Source organism: Rattus norvegicus, chromosome 9, assembly GCF_021556685.1.
Source record: "Rattus norvegicus strain SHRSP/BbbUtx chromosome 9, alternate assembly SHRSP_T2T, whole genome shotgun sequence".
NCBI lineage: Eukaryota > Metazoa > Chordata > Mammalia > Rodentia > Muridae > Rattus > Rattus norvegicus.
This window is the reverse complement of record NC_141542.1, coordinates 119,694,924-119,711,692: the sequence shown is the minus strand read 5'-3', so window position 1 is coordinate 119,711,692 and position 16,769 is coordinate 119,694,924. Positions and strand designations below refer to the sequence as shown.

Genomic DNA, 16,769 nt, shown 5'->3' with positions numbered 1-16,769 from the left:
TCATTGGGCTGAAAACAAGGTCCCCAATGGAGGAGTTAGAAAAAGGACTGAACATAGGAAGAACAACAATATCAACCAAGCAGACTCCCCGAACTCCCAGAAACTAAACCACCAACCAGAGTACACATGGAGGAACCCATGGCTCTAGCCACATATGTATCAAATGATGGCCTTATTGGGCATCAATGAGAAGAGAAGCCCTTGGCCCTATGAAGGCTCAATGCCCCAGTGTAGGGGGACGCCAGGGCGGGGAGATGGGAGGGAGTGAGTAGATGGGGGAATACTCTCATAGAGGCAGGGGAAGGGGAGACAGGATAGGGGATTCCAGAGGGGAAATCAGGAAAGGGAATAACATCTGAAATATAAGTAAAGAAAATATCCAATAAAAGAAGAGAAAAAATATAGGTCTTGGGGATCTTGGGAGATTTCTCAGTTGGTATGGGGTCCTAAGTTCAGGTTTGCAGTATCCATGGGAAAGCCTAGGCGTTGCTGCCCATTGATAGCCCTAGTTCTGAGAGACAGGACACAGGTGAATCCCTGTCTGTCATTGTCCATTGGCAGCAGGTCCTGACTATCACTGAGCTCTAGGTCCAGGGCAGAACCTTGTTGCAAAGTAATGAAGAATGATTAAGGAAGACAGTGTCAACCCCCACTATCCACTCACACTAGCGCTCAAGAGCAAACATGTAAAACACAGCCCCCACCCCACACAGACAGACAGACAGACAGACAGACAGACAGACAAGACTAGCAACCAGGAGGGAAGGTAAGAATGTCTCAAGGAATAAAGTGCTTGCAACACAAGCATGCACAGCTAGTTGGGGTCCCTAGCACCCAAGTGAAGGCTATGACAGAATCTGTAACCCAGAGCTGGATATGGGACAGGGAAACATCGACAGATCCTGAGACACCACTGGCTGGTGTAGATGAAGTGGTGAGCTGCAGATTCAGCAGGGGAGCTTGTCTCTAAAGAGTAAGAGCAATTATATAAACTAAGAGCAGTAGAGGAGGACTTCCGGCCTGCTCACTCGGGCTCAGAGGTACGAGAGCCCGAGAGAGGAAAGAAAGAGGCTGGGAGGGAGGCACAAGGAGGAGGAGGGAGAAAAGGAGGGAGGAAGATGGAGAGAGATGGAGATAGGAAAATACCTGTTTATCTGCAGCAAATAGTCAATAGATACGAAAGGGCAGAAGAAGAGAAGAGAAATCGCTTTCCATTTGGAGGTCTCAGGAATTTTAAAATCCAACCGTATTTTATAAATAAGAGAATTAAGTGGGACAAGGTCACATGCACACGGGAAGAGTGTTTTGTGCCCTTACGAATCTGTGGGCACCAACTTCCTCTTCTCCCATCACCTGGATAAAGGCTCTCCGGCTTCAGAGCTGCTTTTCTGTTTGCCACCCTGGAGCCTGGAGCAGCTCAGGACAGGCGCTGCCTGTGACCACCCGTCTGCCGCCATTTTGAGCCTGAGAATGAATGAAATCCACAGGGGCAGACTTCAGAGCTCAGGACAACTTGTACTTGGAAAATTTTCAACCCTCTGGACCCGGGAACCCTTATACCAATAAACCCCATATAGCAGATGCTATCTGCTTCTCTTAAGCTTTGGGCATTCTGTCCTCCTTAAGAAAGGCTAAGTAGCGCTTGAATTGAAGCACAGATATTCTAATTCTCAGCCATGTTCTTCTCACCTTGGAATTGCCTGCCCTGCTCTCTCCTTTTCCTTTGTAGCCCAAAGAACAAATCCCCTAGAGCTGGTTAGCCAAGGCAGGGAGAGCCAGGTTCTCTCTGCATGAGCTTGAATCTGCTTAATGGAGGGCTTGCCTCGCGTCTCTCCATGGCTACATTTCTGTTGGTCCGTTCCCAAAGCCTTCTTTCTGCTTGAAAAATAAAGGCAGCACCCCAGCCTCCCGGAGCGTTCAGTCTCATCCAAATATGTTCCAGTTTCGATTTATTCACAATTTTGAAAACCAGAGCCCTCGGGTGCTGCAAGGTCGGTGCATACATATGTATGACCTTATCAATGTGGAGGCAAAAATCCCATGCATTCGGAAAGCCCCAAGTCAAAGGTGGCCGCTAGCTGGAATTGATTTCTTCGTGCTGTTAAGGTGACTTGTATGACCTTACTGTTGTGGCAGAAAGGGTCATATTTGCTCAAGAACCGATCTACTGGCTGTAGGCAACACATCCCACACTCCAGTCTTTCCTGACGAGGCAGCTGAGTGAAACCAGGGGAAATTCTTCATCTAGAAATCAGCAACGCACTCTGACCAGCAGCCGGTATTTCCAAAGTAAAATACAATTAGGTCTGCTATAGTTTCTTTCTCAGCCTGGGTGCAACGTGTAAACAGGAGTGGTCAGAGGTGCAAGAATCAATTTATACTACCAAATTTAGAGATCAGAAAGATTTTATGTATGGAGGTGTATATGTTAATATATGTAGCCCCTCATTTAGAAGCAACTGAATAAACAGACCTAAAGGGTCTCCTTCATGAACTTATAAGCAGCTACCAAAATTAAGAAGGTAAGCTCTATATTCTGATGTAAAATTATCTCTACTAGATCATTTTCAGTGAGGAGAGCCAGGACCAGTGTGATGGGGATGTGGAGCTGGAACGGAATTGAGAGCCATGTGGACATGCGTGTGCATGCATGCAGACGTACACGAGCGCAGACGCTTCGATATGCAGGGAACATCTGGGAAGACCCACCAGAGGCTGGCATCAGAGGCTACCTCAGGGCAGCGGGTCTGGAGTGCTGGGGGAAGGCATAGGAGAGCAGCTAGCTCCCCGTCAGCCCTACTCCCCTCATGCCATTTGAATCTTTGTTACCCTTCCTCTGCAGCGCCTATTAAAAATACAAATAAAAAACAGTATTCCAAAGCCTGACTTTGATTTAGAGCTCAGAAATGAGGGCATTAAGATTTCATATCTCCTTTCTCCTCTCGGGCAGAAGCAGGCCTCTTCCATCACTGTTACTCAGTCTTGAATGAATAGTACTTTTAGACTTTTTCCCCCTCCCCCTAGAGCCCAAATCTCACTGCATTAAAGCAACCAGGAAAATAGAGAGCTCAAGTTCTGTATCCTAAATGGTTTTTGGTCATGGAGAAACTACTCTCTCCCTAACGCTTCTGTTTATAGCAGCGGGAGCAGACACTAAGGCAATTTCTTTTCTTCCTGCTAGATTAAAGAAAAGGCTTAATCTTTTTTTTTTCCCTCTTTCCTGTCCCTCTCCAGGAAGGTTCTGTTGTCCTTTCCTCAGAGTGAGCCTGCCTCTGACAACAGCCCAGTGCACTTCTGCTGGAAGAAGCAAGAAGCTATTAACAGAGGCACTTGAGGGCGCCGAGCAAGTCCATTACCCCAGAAATAGATTAAAGCAAGTTTGCAGATACGCGTTTGCTGGGCATCTCATTCCTACCTGAGAGAGCAGGGCCCTGCTAGTGCCAAACAGATGTTCTTATCTCGTTCCCCTGACAAACTAAAGCAAAATAAATAAAGACAAAAAAAGGGCTGCCTTCTGGGGATTTGCCTTCTTTCTTTCATCCAGAGTCGCACATTTGGGACGCGTCCTGGGCTCTTTTTGCCTCTCTCAGGCTGTCTGTCCGCTTCACAACACTCTTTTTTTTTTAAGTTTTTTTTTAATAGTTTTGTTGTTGTTGTTGTTGCTGTTGTTGTTTTCATCTTTATTAACTTGGGTATTTCTTATTTACATTTCAATTGTTATTCCCCTTCCCAGTTTCTGGGCCAACATCCCCCCTAACCCCTCCCCCTCCCCTTCTATACAGGTGTTCCCTTCCCCATCCTCCCCCCATTACCTCCCTCCCCCCAACAATCACGTTCACTGGGGGTTCAGTCTTAGCAGGACCCAGGGCTTCCCCTTCCACTGGTGCCCTTACTAGGCTATTCATTGCTACCTATGAGGTCAGAGTCCAGGGTCAGTCCATGTATAGTCTTTAGGTAGTGGCTTAGTCCCTGGAAGCTCTGGTTGCTTGGCATTGTTGTTCATATGGGATCTCAAGCCCCTTTAAGCTCTTTCAGTTCTTTCTCTGATTCCTTCAATGGGGGTACTGCTCTCAGTTCAGTGGTTTAATGATAGCATTCACCTATGTGTTTGCTGTATTCTGGCTGGGTCTCTCAGGAGAGATCTACATCCGGTTCCTGTCAGCCTGCACTTCTTTGCTTCATCCATCTTATCTAGTTTGATGGCTGTATATGTATGGGCCACATGTTGGGCAGGCTCTGAATGGGTGTTCCTTCTGCCTTTGTTCTAAACTTTGCCTCCCTATTCTCTCCCAAGGGTATTCTTGCTCCCCTTTTAAAGAAGGAGAAAAGTGTTCCCATTTTGGTCATCTTTGAGTTTCATGTGTTCTGTGCATCTAGGGTAATTCAAGCATTTGGGCTAATATCCACTTATCAATGACTGCATACCATGTGTGTTTTTCTGTGATTGGGTTACCTCACTCAGGATGATATTTTCCAGTTCCATCCATTTGCCTATGAATTTCATGAAGTCATTGTTTTTGATAGCTGAGTAGTATTCCATAGATGTACCACATTTTCTGTATCCATTCCTCTGTTGAAGGGCATCTGGGTTCTTTCTAGCTTCTGGCTATTATAAACAAGGCTGCTATGAACATAGTGGAGCATGTGTCTTTGTTATATGTTGGGACATCTTTTGGGTAAATGCCCAAGAGAGGTATAGCTAGATCCTCAGGTAGTTCAATGTCCAATTTTCTGAGGAACCTCCAGACGACACTCTTAATGGTGCTGCCTAGGAAGGTGGCCCTGACTGTGCCTAGGACTATGGCTGCGTCAGTTGATTTCAGACAGGGCCTCACCCTCGGTCACCTGTGAGGCGCTTTGCATAAAACTAGGTACTCACCTCACAGATTGCTGTAGGGTCAGATCTTAGTCAGCGCCAGTATAAATGGACAAGAAAAACAACTAACCATCCAGGAGGAGACCTATCTGTGCATTTCTCTCCGTCCCTCTTCTCTTCTTTTTACTTAGGGCTCCAAAGAGAAAAGAGTGACTTTCAGCAGTGCCCCAGTCAATGTTCAAAGAGAGGGAGGGGCTTGCAAAGATTAAACATGATTCTCCAAAGTTCACTTACTTTTTAATTGCTTTTATGATTTTTGTGAGGGGAGAGAAGTGGGAGAGTCGTGCGTGGCGGTGAGTGGACAGCTTTACGGAGCAGGTTGTCTTTTTCTGCTTTTAAGTGGGTCCCAGGGATCACAGTGCCTAGACTGTTTACCCACTGAGCCAAGTCCCTGGATCAGGAAGTCTATTTGGAACAGTGGTGTCTGCGATTTCTCCCATTTAATACATGAATCAAGTCTAGACGATGTATTTGCCAAGTCTGATAAGGAGATTCCTGCAGATGTCTCCTCCAGACTCCATCATGCCTTAGGAGAAACCCCAGGTATCAGATGTGAGTGGGGACCCTCTGTCACGGATAATGGGTGTTAGGATTCGAGATCACAGCACAGTTCCCTGGCATTAAATCAGTGCTTCTCACACCTGGCTGCACCAGAATTCCTAAGAAGGTGGGGACGGGGTCGAGTCCCAAGCGTGCACATCACTGAAAGTATCCTGCTGTGCGTCCAAGCTGAACGCTGCACACTGCGGCTGCACAGTCGGGCTGTTGAGACCAGATCTGTACTGCTTCCCTAGCTGGGAGGACCAGTCAGACAGACCAGATAATTTATCACCCTCCCTGTGCTATGTATCACTTCCCAGAGTGCAAGGCTCTCGCTCATCACGGCCCTGCAGAGCAAGTAAGACGGGATATTTATCTCCATTTTACAGATGAGAAAAACTGAAGAGCCAAGAGATTTGCTGAAGATCAGTCAAGACACAGATCTGGAACCTCAAAGAAACACCGAAGCCACTGTGGTTCTCACTGTAGCACTTTCCTCTGGGCTTGATGGTCAAGATAACCGGTCACGATACCAGAAATCATTTTACTTCCTGGAGTTAGAGGGAGAGAATGGAGCTCACATCTTGCGTGCCTGAGTTTTCCTTGGGAAATGGGAATATATATATATAATATATATATATATATTATATATATGTATAATCTTGAAGCTTTATTCTTTACATGATCTGTTATTCTTCATCCCCATCCATCTAAACACCAAATAAACAACAACAACAACAACAATGCACCTTTCCATCTGTGGAAGAACTCTAAACAGAAGCCCTCTTATTTTTAGTATCTCAATAATGTCAATTATTTAATAATTGCATTGTATTAAATTACCAAGTAGCAGGCTAGCTGTGTACATCATAAATAAGAGACCTGATGTAGATTTATTAAAAACCTTTTTAGTATTTTTATATTTGCAGAGGATATAATCCCAATGAGTACTTTTTACTTCAAGTGACAGAAGTATGGGCGAGGGGTTTCTTATAGGGAATGGGATGACTCAAAAGCCACTGCGTCACCAAAAAGCCCACCCTGGCACTGAAGATTCACAAAAGCCGCAGAGCTGGGCCTCTCTGCACAGCAGGCTGGCCCACAGACAGAGCAGTTCTTCTCTGCGTTTGTGCTGCTCACGTCTCCTTGAAGGCTGTTCACCTCTTTGATACTGGCTGGGGAGGGGGTCAAGAACCTTTCAAGTTTCTATTCTCTTAGACTTGTGGCTGTTGTTTAACATCTGGGCACTCTGAACCTCTCACTCCCTCCTGGAGGGGATATGCTAATTCAGAGGAAACTGCCAGACAACACCATAGTACAGATAACTGGTGCTACTCCTTAGTTCCTGAAACTAAGTGGTGTGTGTGTGCATGCATGCATGCATGCGTACGTGCGTGTGTACATGTGCATAAGTGTGAAGGTGTGTTGTGTGTGAACATGTATGAGTGTATGTATGAGTGTGTGAGTGTGTGTGTCTAAGTGTGAAGGTATGCTGTGTGTGAATGTGTATGAGTGTATGTGTGAGTGTGTGAGTGTCTAAGTGTGAAGGTATGTTGTGTGTGAACATGTATGAGTGTATATATGAGTATGTGAGTGTGTGAGCGTGTGTCTAAGTGTGAAGGTGTGTTGTGTGTGAATGTGTATATGTATGAGTGTATGAGTGTGTGTGTATGTGATTGCACGTGTGAGTGCCTGTGTATGTCTGTGTGTGTGACAAAACTAGTGGAAGAGACAAGAAGTAAACAATAGTGAGTCATTATCACCCTAGAGAAGACAGGCAAGACATACAGGGAAATGTGTGTCACCTATCTGGGACTTCAAGTGAAGGCAATTTGGTTATTACTAGTGAGCTGCTGTGTGTTTGGAAGACTGCCCACTGCACTGGGAAACCAACCATGGCAAGGGGCAGCCACATGAATCAGCAAGGTCACCTTGGATGGTCTTTATGAGTGTGCCAAGCAGTCCGTGCCTACTTTTATGAGTGTGTGTGTGTGTGTGTGTGTGTGTGTGTGTGTGTGATAGTTGGCTGCTAAAGGAATGTTCAAGCAAGCAAGAGCCCATGTGCATTTGGTACACATGGAAGAAGAAATAAACACTCTGGGAAGCATTAGAGTAATTATATACCCAGCCTGCTTCATGCCTGAAGGTAAATACAGGCTCTGCGATCTCTGTCAGTTGTGACAATCGTTCAGATACAGAAATGCAATACACAGGGGAGAGTGTCTTCCTCCCTCCTTCTGTTTAATCTCCCTAACCCTCTAGCATAGCTAAATGTTTGCCCAATGCAAACCCTTATAGACTAGAATGAAACTTCCAATCCGTGTGAAAGCCTGCTGCAAAGAATGTTTTATAAACTTGGAGCAGAACACTGTTGTAGATGAGATGATGCACACTCGTGCCCAGCAAGGCAATTAGCATTCAGCTCTTCTGAGCTGGGGCTCGCCGTGATGCTTAAGGGGCTGAACACAATATAACCCGTGGCTTGCAGGAAAGCACTGTCTCCTACCCTCAGAATGTCTGCTCTTGGGGCCCAAAGGTTCATGGAGCACACTTTCTCATAAAAATACACACAACAAAAATTGTCTTGGTACAATGTTCCTGATTCAGAACTCACATCTCCTTGCCTTTGAGCCCAAGACACTTTGAAGACTCTCACCTTTGATCTAAATGTCTAAGGAATCTAAGTATTATGCCACCTTACAGGGGCATCTTGAACTTCAAGATCTTTGACTGCTTTAAAGATCTCAAAAATGCAGGATCGCACACATTTCTTCAGCTACAAACTCAAACCAGGGGAGTTTACCAGTGATTACCATACTCAATAGCACATTGACCTGCCTTTCCCTTCTCTGTACGGGAAAATATTCAACTCAAACTTCTAAAAGTATTTTGCCACTCCAAAATGGCAAGATAGTTACTCCAAAGTCAAGGTGAGCTCTTTCGTCTGCAAGCTTTTTCGATTTACCTTGCAAATGAATCCTTCGCAAAGGGCCATCTTGATTCAGCAGGACTTGAATGGATTCTGAGATTCTCTGTTTCTTATAAGTCTTGATGCTAATGATCCTAGAGACCTGAAAATGGCACCACTGGGTACTTACTATAGCAGATAACCTGTCCATGAACAATCAGTCCTTGCAAAAGGAGTCCCTGTGCTTCTCCAACATCAACCTCTGAGTCCCCAGAATCTCCATTTTGAAGCAAGTGCTTGGGGGGTGGGGGATTCATTTGTTTCTTGTTTGTGATTTGTTTTCAAAGATCTTAGTTTTTCAAAGTAGGAGAATCTGATAGAAACAAGCCAAACTCGTGTGGGATTAACACTCTTTGCTTCCATTGGACTATCAACTGGTAAAGAAAAATACCACAGGAGATACAAAAATATTCTATCCTGTAGAGTTCCAGACAGCAACTGGCTAATCCCCTGAGAGCAGGCTAAAGTAGATAAGTAGATTCTATGTCATACAAAGCCTAGAAAGCTAGCTACTGGAAAGAAATTTGATTACTGGAGTTACCAAAAAAAAAGTCTTCCATAAGGGTCTTCTTTCACCATTGTGACATTGTTTTCATCACACTGTTTGCTTCCCATCCCAACAAGCACACACACACACACACACACACACACACACACACACACACACACACAAACACAGAGGTTTGTGTGCACCAATACCCACAGACACATGCTCCATTCCCTAGGCAATTCCCCTGGGTTCATTTAGAAAGCTCTGTCCCTCCATCTGTCCATATCCTTTCTTCCCTGCTCCTTCTCAAGGTTCCTGAGCAATAATATGGTAACAGTAATAATAGCCCCGTTTCTCTCTTCACCCTTGCCACAATACTTACATAGAGACTACGCCTGTTCTCTTGGTGGACAGGGAGTCTAAGGCAAAGAAAGGACAAGAAATTGGTGCTAACTGACACCTGACAAACGTACTAAACCAGGATATGAAGACACACAGTCTGGCATCAAAGTTCATGATTATCTACTACATGCTATTCTTTCATCCCTGCAATCATGCCGAGAGAGAGAGAGAGAGAGAGAGAGAGAGAGAGAGAGAGAGAGAGAGAGAGACTGACTTTATTATCCTCTTTATCTTTTATAGTGGATGGCTCATTAAGACTAGCGCCAAAATAATTAGCAACCAAATAAATTAGTTTCCTTTCCAGGAGAGTGTTTTCAAACACTCCCCTGAGGTGAGGGAAAATATTTGCATTCTGTCCCTGTTGGTGTGGTGTGAGGGATGAAGTATGTTCGTTCACCTTGGATGGGCTGGATCCTGGTAAGAGGGCAAATCAGAATCAGGCCGTGGTCGCCGCAGTAAAACATGTTGGCATTTCTTGTTCCCTTACATTTGCATACATCCTAAGCTCTGTTTGGAAGTCCGTGCCAGTGCCTTCTGAAGCTGCCTTTATTCTCCCAGGTCCCGTCGTTACTCATTTTCTGGATAATGGTGAGGAATGATATCAGGTTCTCCGCGCATACCAATTGTGTGCTCGAATTGTAGGTTTTTCTGTGCTTCTCCTATTCTAAGTATTTTGTGAATATTTATTCCCAGAATAGTGTATAATAAGTTTGACCCTTTACATGCATTTACTATAGATATGTTTTATCACACACACATTGATGCTGTCTTTTCCCATCAGGTTGACATGAGTGTCTTAATTTTGTTTCCTGGAACTGTAAAAGAAAACACCTGGAACTAAAGCAATACAAGGAAGAAAGGGTTTATTTGGCTCATAACTCAAGGTGAGCGTCCCTTGTCATGGAAAAACTGAAGGTTTCAGGACCTGAGGCAACTAGTGGTACTACAGTCACAGTCAAGAACAGAGAACTATGAATTTATGTGTGCATACTGGTTCTCAGCTCTAAAGAAGTCTGTTGTCGCAATCCCTTAAGTTGGGGTGGATGACTTGGTTATTTTATGAATAATAAATGTGTTGTCATTTTAGGGGATAATTTACAAATAATTGTGGCCTTGGACAGGGAGAAAATTAAATAAGTAGCCTAGATTCAGGAATCTCCATCTTCCCTCTCCTGTTGAGGTTTGGTCGTTTGCTGGTGTTGCAATGGTAAATGCTAGCCTCTAAGACCTGGTGCCCCCAGGGATGAGAGAGTCTGCAGGTGCCCAAGTGACCTTGTCCCTCCCCCAAGTTATCCCCAATTGGTGAATAAAGATGCCTATAGCCTGTAGCTAGGAAGAATTAAGATAAGTGAGGTCTGGGGAGAACCACAAATAGAAGAGAGAGAAGACACCATGGGATAGAATCTTGAAATCATGGCCAAGAGGGGTGGTCAGATGAAGCATGGCAGGTCACATTGGAGGATTATTGTTAGGGAAATAGACATAGTAGCATAGAGGGCAAACATTTGCAACTCTAGTGCTGATTAAGGCTTATGATAAATAGCAACGTTCTGTATCCTTTATCCGGGAACTGAATGATAAAAGACGGGGTAGAAGCCTCTGACTGGGACTCAGTATTTTCTACAGACACGCAGATTACACTCCTCTTCATTCAGTTCAGTGCCAGGCCCATGAAATGGAGCCGCTAACATTCGGAGTAGGGCTTCCCAACCTCTTAACCCAAGTAAAGAAAATCCCTTACAGCCATGCCCACAAGCTAACCTGATCTAGACAAATCCTAATTGAAACTGTCTTCTCAGGAGACTCTGGACTGTGTTGACAAAATTAACCATCAAAGAGTTATGGTGACTATCTTAGGAGGACTGTACTTCTGTTTAGCTGTGCCAGCAAGAGCCAGGGTGCAGGGTCTCCCCTGTGTACCCAAAATACCCACACCGTGACATGCTTATCAATGACGCCTTCACCTTGCCATGCCAGAACTAAATAGTAAGGACACTGGGCAAATGACACGATCTAGACTAGAATGCATTTAGGATCTGTAGACCTAAGAAAGCAAACTTCAAGTTCATTTCGTTCATATATAAAGGATAAATCCCTCAAAGTTTATGAACTGTAGAGGCCCATCCCCCAAGAGTTGGTTATGAGCTGTTGAAAGAGTTTCAAAGAAAAGATTTACAGCCTACCATTTTTCTACGGTGGAAATCCATTCTAAGTCCCCTGGTTGCATGGAACCTCATATGTTTGAAAGACAGGGTCAACTGAAAGAGTTTGCATGATTTCTCAGGCTGAAAATAACCTAAAAATAGTCATAAGACCCACTTTGGGGCACTGAGGTGTAGGACACTGGGATGATCATGGTCTTCATGGACTGATTATGTCTTCTACAGTATTCTCACAGGAGGAATATGGTCTGAAATCCACAGCCAAGAGCTAGGCAAATGGACAGCCCAAAGGCAGATCAAGGTTGTTATCAACCAGAAACATGTTGTTCTGTCATTGACCTGAATGTTGACATTAGGTGAGAATACATGTCAAAACCATGCCATTTCTCCTCCTCAAACTCTCAGTGGCTTCTCTGAACACATTTCAAAAGACATAAATGTTTCTGTTGGTTGAGAAAAGTTATGACATCATGAAGACAAGTTAATCCATTATGCAACTTCTGCCCTTTGATGTTCTAGTTCCTCAGAAGCACCATTAAAATCCACATGAATATTTGCGTCTTAATTCATATTGCTTATAAGTAGACCAAGTTGAGGAAGTGTCCTGTGAAGCAGGCCATACCTCTTGTTGGAGCACTAGAATCCTGCATGACACCTGTCCCTGTGTGCTGAGTATGAGAAACTTCACCATCTCCCCAGAGAGGACTCTTTTTTACAAGTGTTTCTGGGCTCTTAAACCAAGAGCCTCTGTACCCTACAGTCTGAGCTCATAGACTGATGAACTAGCTTCTTGACCCCTCCCTCATAGCTCTCTCTCTCCTATGTATCTGCTCCCTACTTTCCCTGTGACCTATAGTCTCTTGATTCCAAGTGATCCCAGGCGCAACAGATACCCAGAACACACACACACACACACACACACACACACACACACACACATATGCATGCACGCACCATTATGGTCGTACTTCTCACTTGCATCCCTCTCCAACTTGCTTCCTTATGTAAACATCCTAAGGCTGAGTTACCTGTGACCTTAGCAGTTCTTGATTCCCTTTTAGTGTTTGGGGTGAGATTCAGATGAGCTCAATTCATGTGAGAAAATTTTATGTGTTTTTTTGGGGGTGATCAGGGTTGGTTTGGTTTGCTTCCCTGCTTTTTTTCCCCCTTTATTTTTGGCATCCACAATAACATGTGGAATATGGTAGGTACTCAGTAAGCATGTTGAATGAATGAATAAATGGAAATAGAACACATTTATTTGATACTTCAAAGTCTTCCTCTTCCTGAAGGTTAGGCTAATAAAATAGTAATTAAAAAATAATAATAATGACAAAACTCCTGAGTTCTCATCGTTTAGAACAAATCTTATGTCAAGGGTAAGTTAATTATTTGACTCTATCATCAAAACAAACCTCCAGGTAGGTAACATTATTATCATTGTTTCATATAATTTATATATTATAATTTATGTTATTTATATATAAGGCACATCTTGTATAAAATACTATTTGAAGTGTATTTGCCCTTTGTTTGTAATTTGTGGAATGTGGCCCCCCCAAAACAGTCACAAGTTACGGTGTGTTGCTTAAACAAGTGGTTTTGGCTGTGTATGTGTTGGGTACGAGGACAGGTTTCTGATTTTGTTGTTAAAACATTTCATGTTTCTAAACCGCAAGATCACAAGAGAAGAATACCATTCTCTCCCAAGCACAAAGCCAAATCTCATTTAAGTGTGGATTTAAGATCTTTCATTCTCACTAGAAAGGAGTAAATTAAAAAAAAATTTTTTGACTTAAAACCACCACTGCCATAAAACTCCCAAATGAATTTCTCTTTGGGGAAAAAAAATAAATTGAAAGCAAATCAGTGATTCACTGAACAGATGTGAAGTGAATTTTACAGCCCTTCCTCCCAGCCACTGTCAAGGTGCTATGCATCTGGGGGGCAGACTGGTACTCAGAGGTGTCAGAGAGAGAGAGAGAGAGAGAGAGAGAGAGAGAGAGAGAGAGAGAGAGAGAGAGAGGAAGAGCAGCAAGCATAAAGTGTCTGACATCTGAGGAAGCTTAAAGAGAGAACGTGTCACACTCAGGAAAACTGGCAGGACACTCAAAGACCAATTCTTTAATGCTGTGCAGAGGTTTTTGACAATTAACTAACCCCAAGAAATAGATTATGCACTCTCCAAGGAATATTAAAACTATGGGGTGGAGCTGTACCTCAGAGGCAGAACCCTTATCAAGGATGTGCAAATCAGGGATCCATCCTGCAGTTTTACACACACACACACACACACACACACACACACACACACACACACACGCCATGTTCACACCTCTACTAGCCCATGTCTAGTCACATACGTACCCCATTTCAACACAACAGGGCGTATAACAGGAAGGGAGGAAGATTTCTCTCTCCCTCTCTCTCTCTCCCTCTCCCTCTCTCTCTGCATATGAGTCAGAAATGCCCCTCTTCCCAGGCCCTCTCAGATCCCTTTCTCTTAGTCCACAGGGAGCTTTGGGGATTTCTCCACTGGAGCTCCCAGAAGCTCTACCAAGTTCCTGCTGCCCCACTTCTTGTTTCTCATTGTGAGGCTTTGTTGAAGTGTCCACGTGACCGTTACCAGACCACCAGCTGGACTGCTTTGTAAATCATGTGAGTCTTCGAAATTAGATTAATAAAGCACATAGTCTTCTATAAATAATTTAACTTCCAAAGCTCACCAGCCAGTGAATCAAGTACAGATTCGTTTTTGGAATATGCCACATTAATAGGCAATTGCTTGTAATACACACTACATAATCTCTTGACTCACAAATAATATTCATATGAATAACTTCTGTTTCTCTCTTCACCCTTAACGACTACCATTACATCATTTTATACTGAAGTTCAACATTTGAGTATTCTTCCATTCCGTTACTATATATTAAAACCATATAAGGCTCTGTGCTGAATTCTGTGAGAAAATATCCAACAGTAATAGGACCTCAACTTTTTATTCAAGGGCTTATGAGTGTAGAGGCTAGATCTCCTGGTATTTAGAAGGAAGACGTCTGGGTTTAAAGACCAGCTTGGCTTGCTAACCGGGAACGTGTTTCTGAATCTCTCTGAGCTCTGGTTCATTTTCTTGTGAAACAGGGATGAGGATGATCTCCCGTCAGAAGGCAAGAGCTGGAGAAGACAGAGTCATGGCGGCCACCGCAGAGAGAACGGCAGGTCAGTGTGAGAGATAAGAGATTCGGAAGCCGACGACGCATGGCCCTAAATGCCGGGCATTATCTAACAAGACAGTGGGGTGGCTTTCAAAGTTCTTTGTGCAGCATTAGGACCTTGAATAAATGTGTCCTTCAAACACATAACTTCCATGTCCGATGTGATAGATAACTAACTTGAAAGGAAACTACAGGCAAAGGGGCCATTTGAAGCTTGGCCTCAGAAGTACGTGGCATGTGGAAGAAAGTAAGAACCCCCGCCCCAAGAGACATTGTAGCTGTGGCTGCTATGTCACATGTGTGCCAGTAGGTGGCAGAGGGGAGAGAGGCTATGTCTATGCTCAGTGCTCTGACCTATGAACATGTAACTAAAACTCCCTGAAAAAGGCAAGTCTGAGATGCCCATCAGTCCAGCGTCAGGGGCCCTGGATAGGGAGCTAGCCTGAGATAACTACCAATCCGGCACAGGCCCCAACAGTAGTTGAGGGCAGAGAGTAAGCTAGAGTCGAGATGAACCTACCTTGGTGCCATGTGGCCCAGTGGGAACAAGTTGGAGACCAGGATGATGACTCCTGCATGGGGTCCTGGCAAGAACAAGCCCCAAATGACCACCAGTCAGGCACCGTGGGGTTCCAACAGGGAGCTGGTCTGAGATGACTACCAGTCTGGCAACATGCAGGCTTGGGAGGCTGACCATGCCTGAGATGATGCCTGCCCAGTGCCATAATGCATGGGTAGGGCTTAGCACTCCTCAGACCACTCCTAGGATGGCCCCAGACACTCAGCAAGCGCGGGTTCCACTAACAGGAGCGAGTGAGTGGTGGGGAAATGGAAGAGAAAGATAAACAGAAGGATGTGGGCACAGTGAAGAGAGGCAGGACTGCAGACTGCAGGGTGGTCAAAACAGCCTGGTATGAGTAGTTGGTGATGCCTCCTGGGACCCTGGTGGGATTCTGACTTGTGCTGCCATGAGAAACCACATCTGGGTTTACGGCTCTGCAGCAGCAAGGGTCTGCTACCCTCAAAGGCCAGGTGAATGTCCCTGGTCTGCGCTGCCACTCCTGAGAACAGCCCTGAACCTTGTCTGAACGGCACAGCAGAGCTGGCCCTGGTTGGAGGGGTTGAGGGTGAGCCAGCCCTGAGGGCACAAGCATGGGAGAGCTGGTCCTGCCTCCTGCCTCCTGCCTGCTGTGTGGTGGAGGATGGAAAGATACCCTCCTCTCCCTTCTACCCTTGCCACCTGTGGCAGGCAGGAGAGCTGGCCCTGCTCCTTACCTGGGAAGCACAGTCGAGCAGACTCTGGTGGCAGGGTGGTGAGCTGGCCCAAAGAGTGTGAGCATGGACAAGCAGACCCTTGCCTCTTGTCTGCTGTGAGTTGGTCTTGCCCCTTGCCACCTATGGCAGGCAGGAGAGCTGGCCCTTGTGTCATGAGAGCAGAACTGTCCCTGTCCCTTACCTGCTGCAAAACTGGGGAAAGCCCTGCATCTCGTCTGGGCAGCAGGGTAGAGCTGGACCTGGATTGTGGTCGAGCTGGCGCTGAGGGTATAAGCACGGTAGAGCCTACCTTGACTCTTGTCTGCTGTGCACTGGAGCAGATGGGGGAAAGATGCCCTTTCTACTCCCTTGTCTCTTGCCATGGAGGGGGCCTGGCCCCAGAGTCACAAGAGTGGGAGAACTGACCCTGTCCCTGCATTCTGAAGGTCAGGCCTCAGCTGGCTCTGCCCCTTGCTGGCTGTGACATTGGATGGGCCAGCTGGGGCAGAGCAGGAGAATGAGGAGTGATGTAGGTGAGGAAGAGCCTAGAGGCTGACCAGCTCAGATACATTTTAGGGATAGATCCAGGGCTTTGAGTTGGCCTACCCCAACATCTACCCCATCAATGAACTGCTGGAGTTCGTGAAGAGGCCGGTCCTGCAGATCCAAAATTACAGGATTTCTATGACACAGGGCAACAACAGGATATCCTAGAGGAGTCCCAGTGAGGTTCTATATGTCGATAGTGTAGCAGAAGCCAGAGGCCTCATACCAGATCAATGAGTCATTGCAATAAACATTTGTAAGCAAAGAAGTATGGACAAAAGGTGTGTGTACCATAGGACACACTGTGACACAC

General features: G+C 45.2%; 1 long non-coding RNA gene and 1 other non-coding gene across 3 annotated transcripts in view; one reads left to right on the top strand and one right to left on the bottom strand.

Annotated features, from left to right (window-relative positions):
- Positions 1–16,769, bottom strand: part of LOC108351983 (uncharacterized) — a 282,038-nt gene that overhangs the window by 111,565 nt on the left and 153,704 nt on the right. The window lies entirely within an intron of this gene.
- On the top strand, positions 14,913–15,042 carry LOC120094924 (small nucleolar RNA SNORA17). Its single transcript, XR_015630049.1, has one exon. It is a non-coding gene; the product is annotated as a small nucleolar RNA SNORA17 (small nucleolar RNA).